Source organism: Gymnodraco acuticeps, unplaced genomic scaffold, assembly GCF_902827175.1.
Source record: "Gymnodraco acuticeps unplaced genomic scaffold, fGymAcu1.1, whole genome shotgun sequence".
NCBI classification, from domain to species: Eukaryota; Metazoa; Chordata; class Actinopteri; order Perciformes; family Bathydraconidae; genus Gymnodraco; species Gymnodraco acuticeps.
In genome coordinates this window covers 85,057-96,987 of record NW_022992312.1, presented here as the reverse complement: position 1 = coordinate 96,987, position 11,931 = coordinate 85,057, and the positions used below count along the sequence as shown (strand labels likewise).

At 38.9% G+C, this 11,931-nt stretch overlaps 1 pseudogene; it reads left to right on the top strand.

Annotated features, from left to right (window-relative positions):
• Positions 1–326: 326 nt before the first annotated feature.
• Positions 327–11,022, top strand: LOC117541139 (annotated as a pseudogene).
• Positions 11,023–11,931: the final 909 nt, after the last annotated feature.

Below are 11,931 nucleotides of genomic sequence, written 5' to 3'. Positions count from 1 at the left end.
CAAAACACGATGATGCAATACGCGAGATAAAGCGGATGGTCACCAACACGCCGGTTCTCAAATATTATGACGTCACAAAGCCTGTAACGATCCAGAGTGATGCCAGCATGAATGGACTGGGGTGCTGCTTGCTGTAAAAGGGGCAGCCCATAGCCTTTTCCTCACGCGCACTGACACGGACTGAGCAAAACTACGCTCAAATAGAGAAAGAGTGCTTAAGCATAGTTTTTGCATGCCAGAGATTTCACCAGTACCTATACGGCAGGGACACAATCACTGCAGAAACAGACCACAAACCACTGATCACCATCTTTAAGAAGCCCCTCATGAGTGCGCCTAAACGCCTTCAGGGCATGTTACTGCAGCTCCAGGGGTACAATCTGGATGTTGTTTACAAACCAGACACGGAGATGTATGTCAGTGACACTCTAAGCAGAGCCACTCCACCGTGTCGTGGTTCTGACACCCCCTGTGTACGACAGGCGGTGTGTTCCATGGAGAGCTTTCAGGCGGAGGACTCAGAGCTGGATCAGGCACAGCATCTGGATGTTACTGACTTCAGGTTTCGCCAAATTGCCCAGCACACAGAGATGGACGATGTATTACAAGCTTTGACATCAGTAATCCTCAGGGGATGGCCTGATTTCAAAGAGGACACCCCCCCTCTTGGTGCGAGAATACTGGCCCTTAAGGGATGAGCTCAACAGAGGGCAGTGCGTTGTTATCCCTAAGGCCTTGAGGGCAGAGATGTTAAGACGCATACACACCAGCCACATCGGGGGGGAGGCATGTTACAGGCGCGCCAGGGATACGCTGGGAGAGATATTTTCTCCCACGTTACGTTTGTTATGAACAAATGGACTCAAATGGACTTTTATGTAATGGAACTCAAGGATGTCAATAAAATATTGTAACTCAGTCTGTGGTTTCCTGTATTTGAAATCAGTGTGTGGCGGTGTACCTGTACAGTTACATTGTGGGGCCCATGAGTACTCAGTCACATCCCTACAATGTAAATGATTACGTTAAAGTTTAAAGACTTAATTAACCCCTGTGTTCTGTTCACATGTTGCACTCTTTGGTACTGTTCAGCTCAAATTGATCCGAGCCAGTCTGTGTACAAACATACAGACTTTTAAATGAACATACACAATCCCTAATATAGGTTGACTATATCTCAGTCTTACAACATATATTATTTATGTTTAATGTTTGCAAATACTTTCTGAGGACTCAATCCCTAATCAGAGTATCATGGCCTCAGACAAAGAGATGCTGATCAACAGAGACTACGAGCTGCAATTCAAAGGCATGGCTTCACTCTGTACGTGCAGGTTTTTTATGGGATTTAGAAGAACAGAGGGCATTTCTTGTAAATGCTGAAGGGAGGGGGGAGCAGAGTTTACTGAGGGCAGTTATCTAAAAGTGAAAGGAAAATACATTCTAATGGGAAATGTAAGGGTATCAATCATTTGAGACCCTGAATAAGAGGTTGAATTAAATCATATCACAAGAACGTGAAAGCCTAGAGGGGAAAGAAAAGGAAGTAAATAAATGAACATGGTCAGTTGAATCACTATTATGTTGTATGCTGAATCAGCGTCAATGTTTCTTTTGAACTTCAGACTGTGATGTCAGTGTGTGTGGGTGTGGTTTGCTTCATGCAGTCTGTGTTTAAGGAGCTGTTGCTGCAGACTAACTTCACTTCCTCAGCTCAGCAGCAGACCAGCTCCTCCCTCCAGAACCAACTATGGCCAGCAAACTTGCCCAAAATGGCAAGTGAATAAACTGTACTGTTAATGATGATTGCAATTTATCTCAATATATATTCATAGATGGATATGTAGCTTGATATATTTCCTAATAATGAACAGATCAAAACAGTTAATACAAAATTAATATTTCTTATATTCCAAGCATTTTAAGAGCCTGGGTGATTTTGAGAATGCGACACAGCTTTTACTTGCTTGTATTACATTCTTCACAAGACTACATATTGAGGGGTAGCCAGTACGAAGTTTGTTTGGGCTCCTGATTATAACTAAAGGCAACTTATATACTTAAAAGTTTTTTAGGCCCAAAATGGGGTAATTTGTAGAAGTATGAAAGATCGAAACTAAACATGTTGTAAGGACTATCTGTCAAAAATGTTTTCTAATTAAAATAAACGTACAGCTAGAGGCCACTGCTGCACCATGTCAGTTCAGGTTGTACACAGGCAGTTAAGAAGTCAAACATCCAGGCAAGATTACAATTTATTTTGATTTTAATTTCCAGTATTTGTGTTCATCATGATTGACCAACATGTTCTCACTCCCAACCCGTCACATGTTGACGGTCGGTCAGGGCCCCTCCCCGTCACTCTATTACGTACAGGGTACCCCTTGGAAGTCAGTTTTCAACGAGCAGGGCTTCCCATTGACTTGCATAGAGCTCCCTGAACGTTGGTAATAGAGGAGTTGGGATCGCGGCGAAATGCTCTCCGCAGATCTATTCTCACAGCGTTTATCAACCTTTTTCTTGCTCAATATCAAGCCACACTTATTGTGTTTACTTCTTTATTTTAATGTAATAATGTAGGACTTTTGTTGCCGTCAGTTATGGGGAGAATAGGGGCTCAGAATACTGAAATCTGTATTGTTTCATTGTTTTTTCCTTCTAATATTGTATTATTTTCTAAACCACACACTGTTATTTACTCAACAATAACACACGATTATCCTTGTGTTTATTTATTTGTTTGATAAATAAACACAAGTTGGAGTCCGTCAGGACCGAGGGTCGGAGCAGCTCATAGTAGTTGCTTTAGAGAATATTACACCCGGAAGTAAGTATTCTCTACGCTTCGCTTGACAAACCCTGTGATAGTCCTCAAGCTCTGTGATTGGATGTTTGAGTGTGCGCTGAGGGTTACGCCGAACGTCGAACAACACTTTGAAATGGGATGGAACCACGGCAGACTGTCCAAAACTGGATTTGAACGGGTCCACCCCGTCCCCCCCCCCTCCCCCACCCCATCCCCAGAACTACACATGCTGGCTATTGTGTGTTTTGCAACATGCCCTATGGCACGTCTCTACTGGGAATTGTAGTTTTAAAAGACGTTTTCGTATTTCCCATTATAAGAAGTTGCCAGTATTGAACTGTGTACATCCCTGGAGGTTTAGGGGATAGGAAACACTCACATTTAAAACATATAACTAATAAATGGGTGAAAATTGCTTGTGCCCATAATGGGCAGCATTAATATATACCCACATGCCAGCTAAGGTCAGAAGAGCTTTATTTAACAGCTCTTATGTTTGTGACCCCTCCTGTTCATTGATAAGCCTGAAACATGCACAAGGTTCAGAGACAAATATGGCATAGCCATCGATCATCTTACATTACATTACATTGCATTTAGCTGAGGCTTTTATCCAAAGCGACTTACAATAAGTGCATTCGACCAACAAGATACAAACTTGAAGAAAACAGAATCATATAAGTACATCAGGTTTCATAGAGCTCAAACATTTCAAGTGCTACTCAACTGGCTTTAGATAAGCCAGTCCTTTATTAGTATGTAAGTGCTTTGTTAGTAATTCTGTCGCTCGAAGTGGAGTCGAAAGAGATGAGATATACTTTATTGATCCTAAGTTGGAAACATTTGCGTTACATCAGCATGTGTAACAGTTGTAAATATGCAGTGGTGTTTATTTGTAAATCATTTAGTATAATCACACAAATTCTGTGTTTTATATTTAATAATTCTGTGTTCTTTATTTATTGATTGTTCAATACCTGACTCGGCCGGAGATGAAAAACTTTGGTCGCAGGTTCCTCAACAGTGCATTACAAGACATCTATCAATATGTGTGTATACCTCCACCATTAAACTGTCATATTCTGCACATTTCTTATACTATCTACATACATCTTATAAGAGTATAATACAAATGTATAATATCAGTTAAAATAAGTGCTTCAACATACAGCAAGTTAACATTGCAGGAAAGCAATATATTAGTACTTTGTCAGGCTTAATATTTATACCCCCAAAGCTTTTTTCTTATTCTAAATAAGACCTTAACCTAAAGTATTCTTTAATGTTTAAATAAAGCCTTATTAGTTTGTCTGTCTGTGTCTCCTATTAATATCTAATAATAAAAATAATACATTTCAATAACGTGCTTTAACCACCAGGTGTCCCTTTCTATCAGCTGTGCACCGTTATGGTGTAAATATACCAATATACCGATTGAATCAAATATAAAAGTCAGAATTAGTATTGATACTGCAAGGAGACGTATTGTGTGAAGAGAAATTGAAAATGTTGTTTGATTGCTGATATATTTATGATCCACGTCACATATTCAGTTTCGGCGGCAGTTCTTCTTGTTTGTCTAGAAGTCTTCTCACCAGGGCTCTATAAATAGAGAACTACGGCAGATCTGTAATATTTAACGCAGCCGAACCGTGTATTACAATGCCGTTATGTGATGACCTTCAAAGAGAAAAGCAAGCACACTCGGAATAAAGTATTATTTTTTTTTTTAAAAATGTTTTCGGATTTCACATCAACAGGAAGTCCGGTTAACTAAAATGTCCGTGCGCAACAATAACCCAACCTATAGATCCGCGGGTGAATAATAATCACCACATTACACACATCCCTTCACATTTAAATTTACATTTATATTACAGTATTTCGTGAGGCCTTCTAAAATGTTTTAAAATATAATTAGGGCTGTAGTTGAAGAGTTTTTAAATTATTGCGTTGCGCAATCGCATAACGCACGTCCATTAATTCCACAACCACACACATGGATTAACATCGATTTAACACATTAATGTAGCCTTTGTTTCTGCTAAAAGAGGTGTCGACCAGCTGGGGCGACAAGAAAATCGGCGAAATCGAGTGTGACTATTATAAATAAATAAATTATTATTTATATTTATTAATATTGACAATAACAACCGACCGTCGGGGAGCGTTCTCTTGGCGTCTATTATCAACGCTAACGGAGGTCTATGAAGGTCAATGGGACGCCCTGCCTGTTGAAAACTGACTTCCAAGGCCAACCCTGTCTCCTAAAAAGTACGTTCCCACAGAACTAAACTGCATTCTCAATTACGTTTAGCAAGAAACTTATTTTCTCCCACGTTATGTTCGTTATGAACGTATCTTAAATACGTTTATTTTCTACATATCTTTGCCATTTATTGTCTTGCTTATAATAATGATAATAGTCATTTATAAATATCATTTTAGAGCACACATTTGAAATCAGTAGGCGAGGCTGTCATTTTGCCAGCTGTTACTCTCATGAGCGAGGCAGAAATAATAGTTTTTAACATGCCAAAAAGCTGCTGTGTCGTTTATTGCACCTCAAACATTAAAACAAATCCAGAGTTACGTGTTTCTGTACTTCCTCTAAGAAGAAAGGACAGTACGGTGGCCCTGAAGTGCAAGACACCACAGCATTTCACAAAACACAACAGCATTTCACAAAACACTACAGCATTTCACAAAACACCACAGCATTTCACATTGGACGGAAAAGGTATTCCTTAGGGAGAACACTTCTTGTTTGTGATTGGACAGAGCCAGCCATCACTGCTGTGATTGGTTGTTTTTGCTGCCAGTCAAGAAATGACGGTTCGTGATTGGCCCAACACATCAGCCGTTAGCTGTTAGCACACACTCAGAGCTCACAGCTCCTCATATCTGTTCAGAAACTGGACAAAAGTTAAACATATACAAAACACAGACTGTCTATGTCATGGTGAATACAGTCGCTGCTTTATGTATGTCTGTATGATGTTGTTGTGAGTGTGGACGGAGCAGCTACAGGTTAATTTAGCCTGATCGATCCGATTCTGATAGGATTTACATGGAGATACGGCCCGCCCCGTCTCCAGCGTCTTGTTTGAATGACAGGAGTAAACACAGAATTAAAGCTTTATTAATTCATGGTTTTTTAAGGGGCTTATCTCCATGTAAATACTATGGTAGACCACCCAATATTCGCATCGCTCTAATCGCTCGAGTTTCACCGCGGCTGTCAGCTGTGTTTGCTCCTGTCATTCAAACAAGAGGCGCTGAGAGGGGGCGGGGCGTAGCTCTATGTAAATCCTATGGGAGATACCAACTACAACAAAATGAACATATTTGACTGTGATTTAATTGTAATACACATTTCAAAGTGATGCCGAAGTAACTGCATACTGATAACGGTTAGTACAAACCATGAATTAACGCTTTGACAAGTCTGCAAACAAGACGGCAGGCAAAAAGCTTTTAAAATGCGTGTTTTCTGAATGGAATCGGATCCATCAGGCTAAACTAACCTGTAGCTGCTCCATCCACACTCACAACAACGTCATACAGACATAAATAAAGCAGTGACTGTATTCACCATGACATAGACAGTCTGTGGTTTGTACATGTTTAACTTTTGTCCAGTTTCTGAACAGATATGAGGAGCTGTGAGCTCTGAGTGTGTGCTAACGGCTGATTTGTTGGGACATATTTCGCTGTCGGGTGTTGACCAATCACGAAGCATCATTTCTTGACTGGCAGCAAAAACAACCAATCACAGCAGTGCTTCTCTGGCTGGCTCTGTCCAATCACAAACAAGACGTGTCTCCCTAAAGGAATACCCTTTCCGTCCAATGTGAAATGCTGTGGTGTTTTCTGAAATGCTGTAGTGTTTTGCACTTCAGGGCCACCGTAGGACAGTAACAGAAGATCTCTGTGGCTTCAGGCTTGATCGCCGTTCAAATGACAGCGTTGGTTTCCCCAAAAGTGGGCGGGGCTGTAAAGTGACGTAGATTTTACTCTCATCTATCATTCAAAACCATTCTATTTATTCTAACGTAAATTACATGACAGTGTTTTATCTTTTTATTTATTTGCTTTTATTTTAAATCGTATAATGTCGGACTTTTTTTGCCATCTGTGAGGAAAATAAATGGGGCTTAGAGCTTCAAAATACTGAAATCTGTATTTTTGAAAATCTTTTTTCCTTATTTACTCAACAATAACACACAATTATCCTTGTTTTTATTTATTCGTTTAATTTCTATAATCTTGGGCTTTTTAGCCGTAAATAAAGTCACCGGAAACAGACGTAGGCCTATAAGGGACATTTGAGGCTACACACAAACCCACTGAAAATATTACCCAAGATCCTCAGCTTGAAGCTCGTTGATTGGATGTTTAGCCGCAATGCATATGGATATGATGTTAATGCGATATGATATCCGAAAAAATAAAATAATAATAATAATACTTTATTCCCAGTGATCTTACTTTTCTCTTTGGAAGTCATCACATAACGCCATTGTAATACACGGTTCGGCTGCATTAAATATTACACATCTGCTGTAGTTCTTTATTTATAGAGCCCTGATGAGAAGACTTCTGGACAAACAGGAGAACTGCCGCCAAAACTGAATATGTGACGTGAATCATAAATATATCAACAATTAAACAACATCTTGCATTTCTTTTCACACAATACGTCTCCTTGTAGCATCAATAGTAATTCGGCTGACTTTTATATTTGATCCAATTGGTAGATAGGTTATATTTACACCATAACGGTGCACAGCTGGTAGAAAAGGACTTGTAGTTTTTAAAGATATTACTGATTTTCTTTGAATATCAGAATGTAAATACTCAGTTGAGAGAATAGTTTGGGAATGTGGGTGATGGGAGACACATCTATGGAATCACAATTTCAATAGCTTACCATTAAATGACGGATACCTTTCTGTCTGTGATGTTTTACAAATCAGATATTAATGTGTAGAAGTAAAGCATGAGAAATAGTATAGCAATATCCTGTAAAAACATGAATAAAACTACACATCTTCAGATGTTATACAATATACATACATAAGTGTCCTACACTAATACAAAGTTATTATTAGTATGCTGTGTGTACCTTGTGTGCACCGCCTAGTGGTTAAAGCACGTTATTGAATTATATTTGTTGAATAATGTTATTTTTGTTGAATAATGTTATTTGATGAAAAACATATTAAGAGTACATACTTTCATAGGGGGAAAGTAGAAGGTCAATGATAGAAGTATAGAATATAAAAAAATCAAGAAAATACTGTAAGTGATCTCTACAATAAAACAGTTTAGTGCAGGATGTACAAAGATATTAATATGAGGATGTGCAAAACAGACAAACTAATTAACCTTTATTAACACATTAAAGAATACATTAGGTTAAGGTCTTCTTTAAAATAAGAAAAAAGCTTTGGGGGTATCTATCTACAGATAAATATTAAGCCTGACAAAGTACTTAATGTCTAATGTATTGCTTTCCTGCAATGTTAACTATGTTGAAGCACTTATTTTAACTGATATTATACACATTAATTATACTCTTATGTAGATAGTATAAGAAATGTGCAGAATATGACCGTTTAATGGTGGAGGTACACACATATTGATAGATGTCTTGTAATGCACTGTTGAGGAACCTGCGACCCAGATACATGTTTAGTCTTCTCAAGCACCAACAATCAAATATCTCTCCTGATTGTTGGCACTTGACAATCACCTTTTCCTGAATTTTACTCAGGTGTAACTAAAGTCTGCTTTAAGGGTTGTTTATATTTCACATCATTAATCAGAATCTGCAGAGTTACTAAAGTAAAGAAAATTGAATTGTAGTGGAGTAGAATATATATGAATGCTTCCCATTATGGATACAAACGATTTTCACCCATGTAGTACTTACATGTTTTACATGTGTACACACCAATGTGTTTCCTATGGCCTAAACCTCCAGGGCTGTACACAGTTTAATACTGTCAACTTCTAATTTTTGGAAAAACGAAAACATCTTTTAAAACTACAATTCGCAGTAGAGACGTGCCATCGAGAACATGTTGCGAAACACAATAGCCAGCATGTGTAGTTCTGGGGGGCGTTCAAGTCCAGTTTTTGAATAGTCTGCCGTGGTTTCGTTCCATTTCAAAGAGCTTGACGCTCGGCGTAACCTTGGCGCACTGCCACTCAACATCCAATCCCAGAGCTTGAAGATTAATCACGGGGTTTGTCAACGGGACTGTAGTCCCAAACGATAGCTGGGGATTATGGGTAGTGTAGTGTCCTTCGGCCATCCTAAACTGAAATGTTTTTCGGATATCATATCGCAATTAACAACACCCACATCTGGCGTCACAGAGATCTTTCTGTTACTGTCCTTTCTTCTAGAGGAAGTTCAGAAACACGTAACGGGATTGTTTTAATGTTTGAGGTGCAATAAACGACACAGCAGCTTTTTGGCATGTTAAAAACTATTATTTTCTGCCTTGCTCAGGGGGGGGTAACAGCTGGCGAAATTACAGCCTCGCCTACTGATTTCAAATGTGTGCTCTAAAATTATATTTATAAATGACTATTATCATTATTATAAGCAAGACAATAAATGGCAAAGATATGTAGAAAATAAACGTATTTAAGATACGTTCATAAGAAACGTAACGTGGGAGAAAATACGTTTCTTGCTAAACGTAATTGAGAATGCAGTTTAGTTCTGTGGGAACGTAATTTTTAGGAGACAGGGTTGCCAAGGCGTACCCTGTACGTAAGAGTGACGGGGAGGGGCCCTGACCGTCCGTCAACATGTGACCGGTTGGGAGTGAGAACGTGTTGGATTGACAGACCCACTACCTTTATCACCACCTAATAAACGCTTTCTATGTTGCCAATACAGGAATAAATGAAAAACATCAATTGAATGACATAATTTCTACACATATTCTAAATTATTTAAACCATCTTGAGCCCACCCCCCTCACTGTCAACATTGTTCATTTGGTAGTTGAACCATTTTATAAATACCTAGATTGCGAAATATTTTCTTCATTTTTTCAGACCTCCGATCAGAATCAAACACATACAATAATGAGGTATTCCGGATTGTGGTGGTGGGGAAGACCGGTGTTGGGAAGAGCGCCACAGGAAACATCATTCTTGGAAAAAAGCACTTTGAAATCAAAGTTCTCTGCTAAATCCATGACTGTAGACTGTTCTAATGCCTTTGGTGAAGTTGATGAAACAAAGAGTTAAAGTTATTGACACTCCTGGTCTGTTTGACACCAAGATTGAAGAAGGGGAGACCAGAATGATGTTGGCCCAGAGCATTACATTTGCTTCTCCTGGACCCCATGTCTTCCTGGTCGTCATCAGACTGGGCAGATTCACAGATTGAAGAAAAAACAGACGGTGAAGAAGATTCAGGAAATCTTTGGAGAGCAAGCAGACGGATACAGCATGGTTCTCTTTACTCACGGTGATCTGCTCGAAGACCAAACTATTGAAGAGTTCTTGAAGGATGATGAAGATCTGATGGAACTTGTGGCCAGATGTAACGGGCAGTACCCACGTCTTCAATAATAAGGAGAAGGATCGTTTCTCAGGTCAGAGAGCTGCTCGACAAGATCAGAACATAACAGAGAAGAACGGAGGAAGCCATTACACCACTGACATGTTTCCAGGAGGCAGAGAGGGCCAAAGAAGAGGAACAACAGAGAAACCTTAAAGAGAGAGAAGAGGAAATACGCAAACAGGAAGAGGAATTTAAAAAGAGATTAGATAAAAAGTATGACGACCAATTAAAACAAATCAAAGAGGATAGGGAGAGGTCAGAAAGGCATATAGAAGCTCGTGAAAGAGAAATGGAGGAGGACATGAGGAGAAAAAGAGAAGAGCTGGAAAATCAAAAAGCAGCCAGCAAAAAAGAAATGGAGGAGGGGATGATGAGATTAAGAGAAGAGGAGGAAAGGCCTGAGAGAAGCTCACAAAGAGAAATGGAGGAGGAGAGGAGCAGAATAAAAGAAGAGGAGGAAAGGGTGAGAGAAGCTCACAAAAGGGAAATGGAGGAGGAAAAGAGGGAGAATAAGAGAAGAGGAGGACAAGAGGGCCAGGAAAGGATGCTGAGGGACAACGCTTCATGGATTGACGGACCTTTGTTCCGCTGCGAAAAACAGGTGTGGACGCTGTGGGAATAGGTATGAAAGCTGTGGGAAAAGGTGTGGACGCTGTGGGAAAAGGTTTGTTTTCTGGTTTCCATGATACAGTCTGACTCTCTGGAATACCTCCTTGTTAATCTTTCACAGTCACCTTTTAAATGTTGTTGTTTGATTTGATTTATAGTAATATCAGTTCTATTCAGTGGTGAGTTAATTAAATACTGGGTGACAGATCGCCAACAACCAAGATGTTAACATTCTAAACTATAGTAATGTACTGTAAACTAATTTGTTCTTTCATTGCTTTTGCTTTTACAAGAAAAAAAAATATATACACATCATGAATTAAAGCTTTTAAAATGTTAAAACGGATGCATTTTCTTTGACTTTCCACAAATAACTGAAGACGTAATGTCAATGTTGGCTTTTGTTAAATGAAAGGTTAAAATAAATAAAGTATATTATATAATGAATGCTGTATTCAATATGAAAAGGTTAGAACAGAAATGAATGTGTAAAGACAAACATCTTATCAATAATGTCCCATTATAAAAGACTCTTGAGTTCACATAGAGGGTGTAATGTGCTTCTGTTGTTTAATAAAGGATCTAAGATATTTGTTTAGGGTCTATCTTAATAGAAATCACAGTATTAATCACCACTGGGTCTCAACTCATTTGGATCTGGGTCTCAAGGATGTTCCATCATTGACCTTTATATCCAGAAAATACCCCAAACTCATTAATGATCTCAATAATAGCTGAACTTATTTAGGGTCAAATTACAATATTCTACACACCAAGCGTCAGGTTCCATTAATGGGTCAATGTATTTTTTAATATAAAAGTAGAACATAAGGATGCCCTTTATCTCCTTTATCATTTGCATTAGTAATGGAGCTTTGACAAAATGATCAGATCTAGCACAGAGTAGTTTTATTTCGCTGGA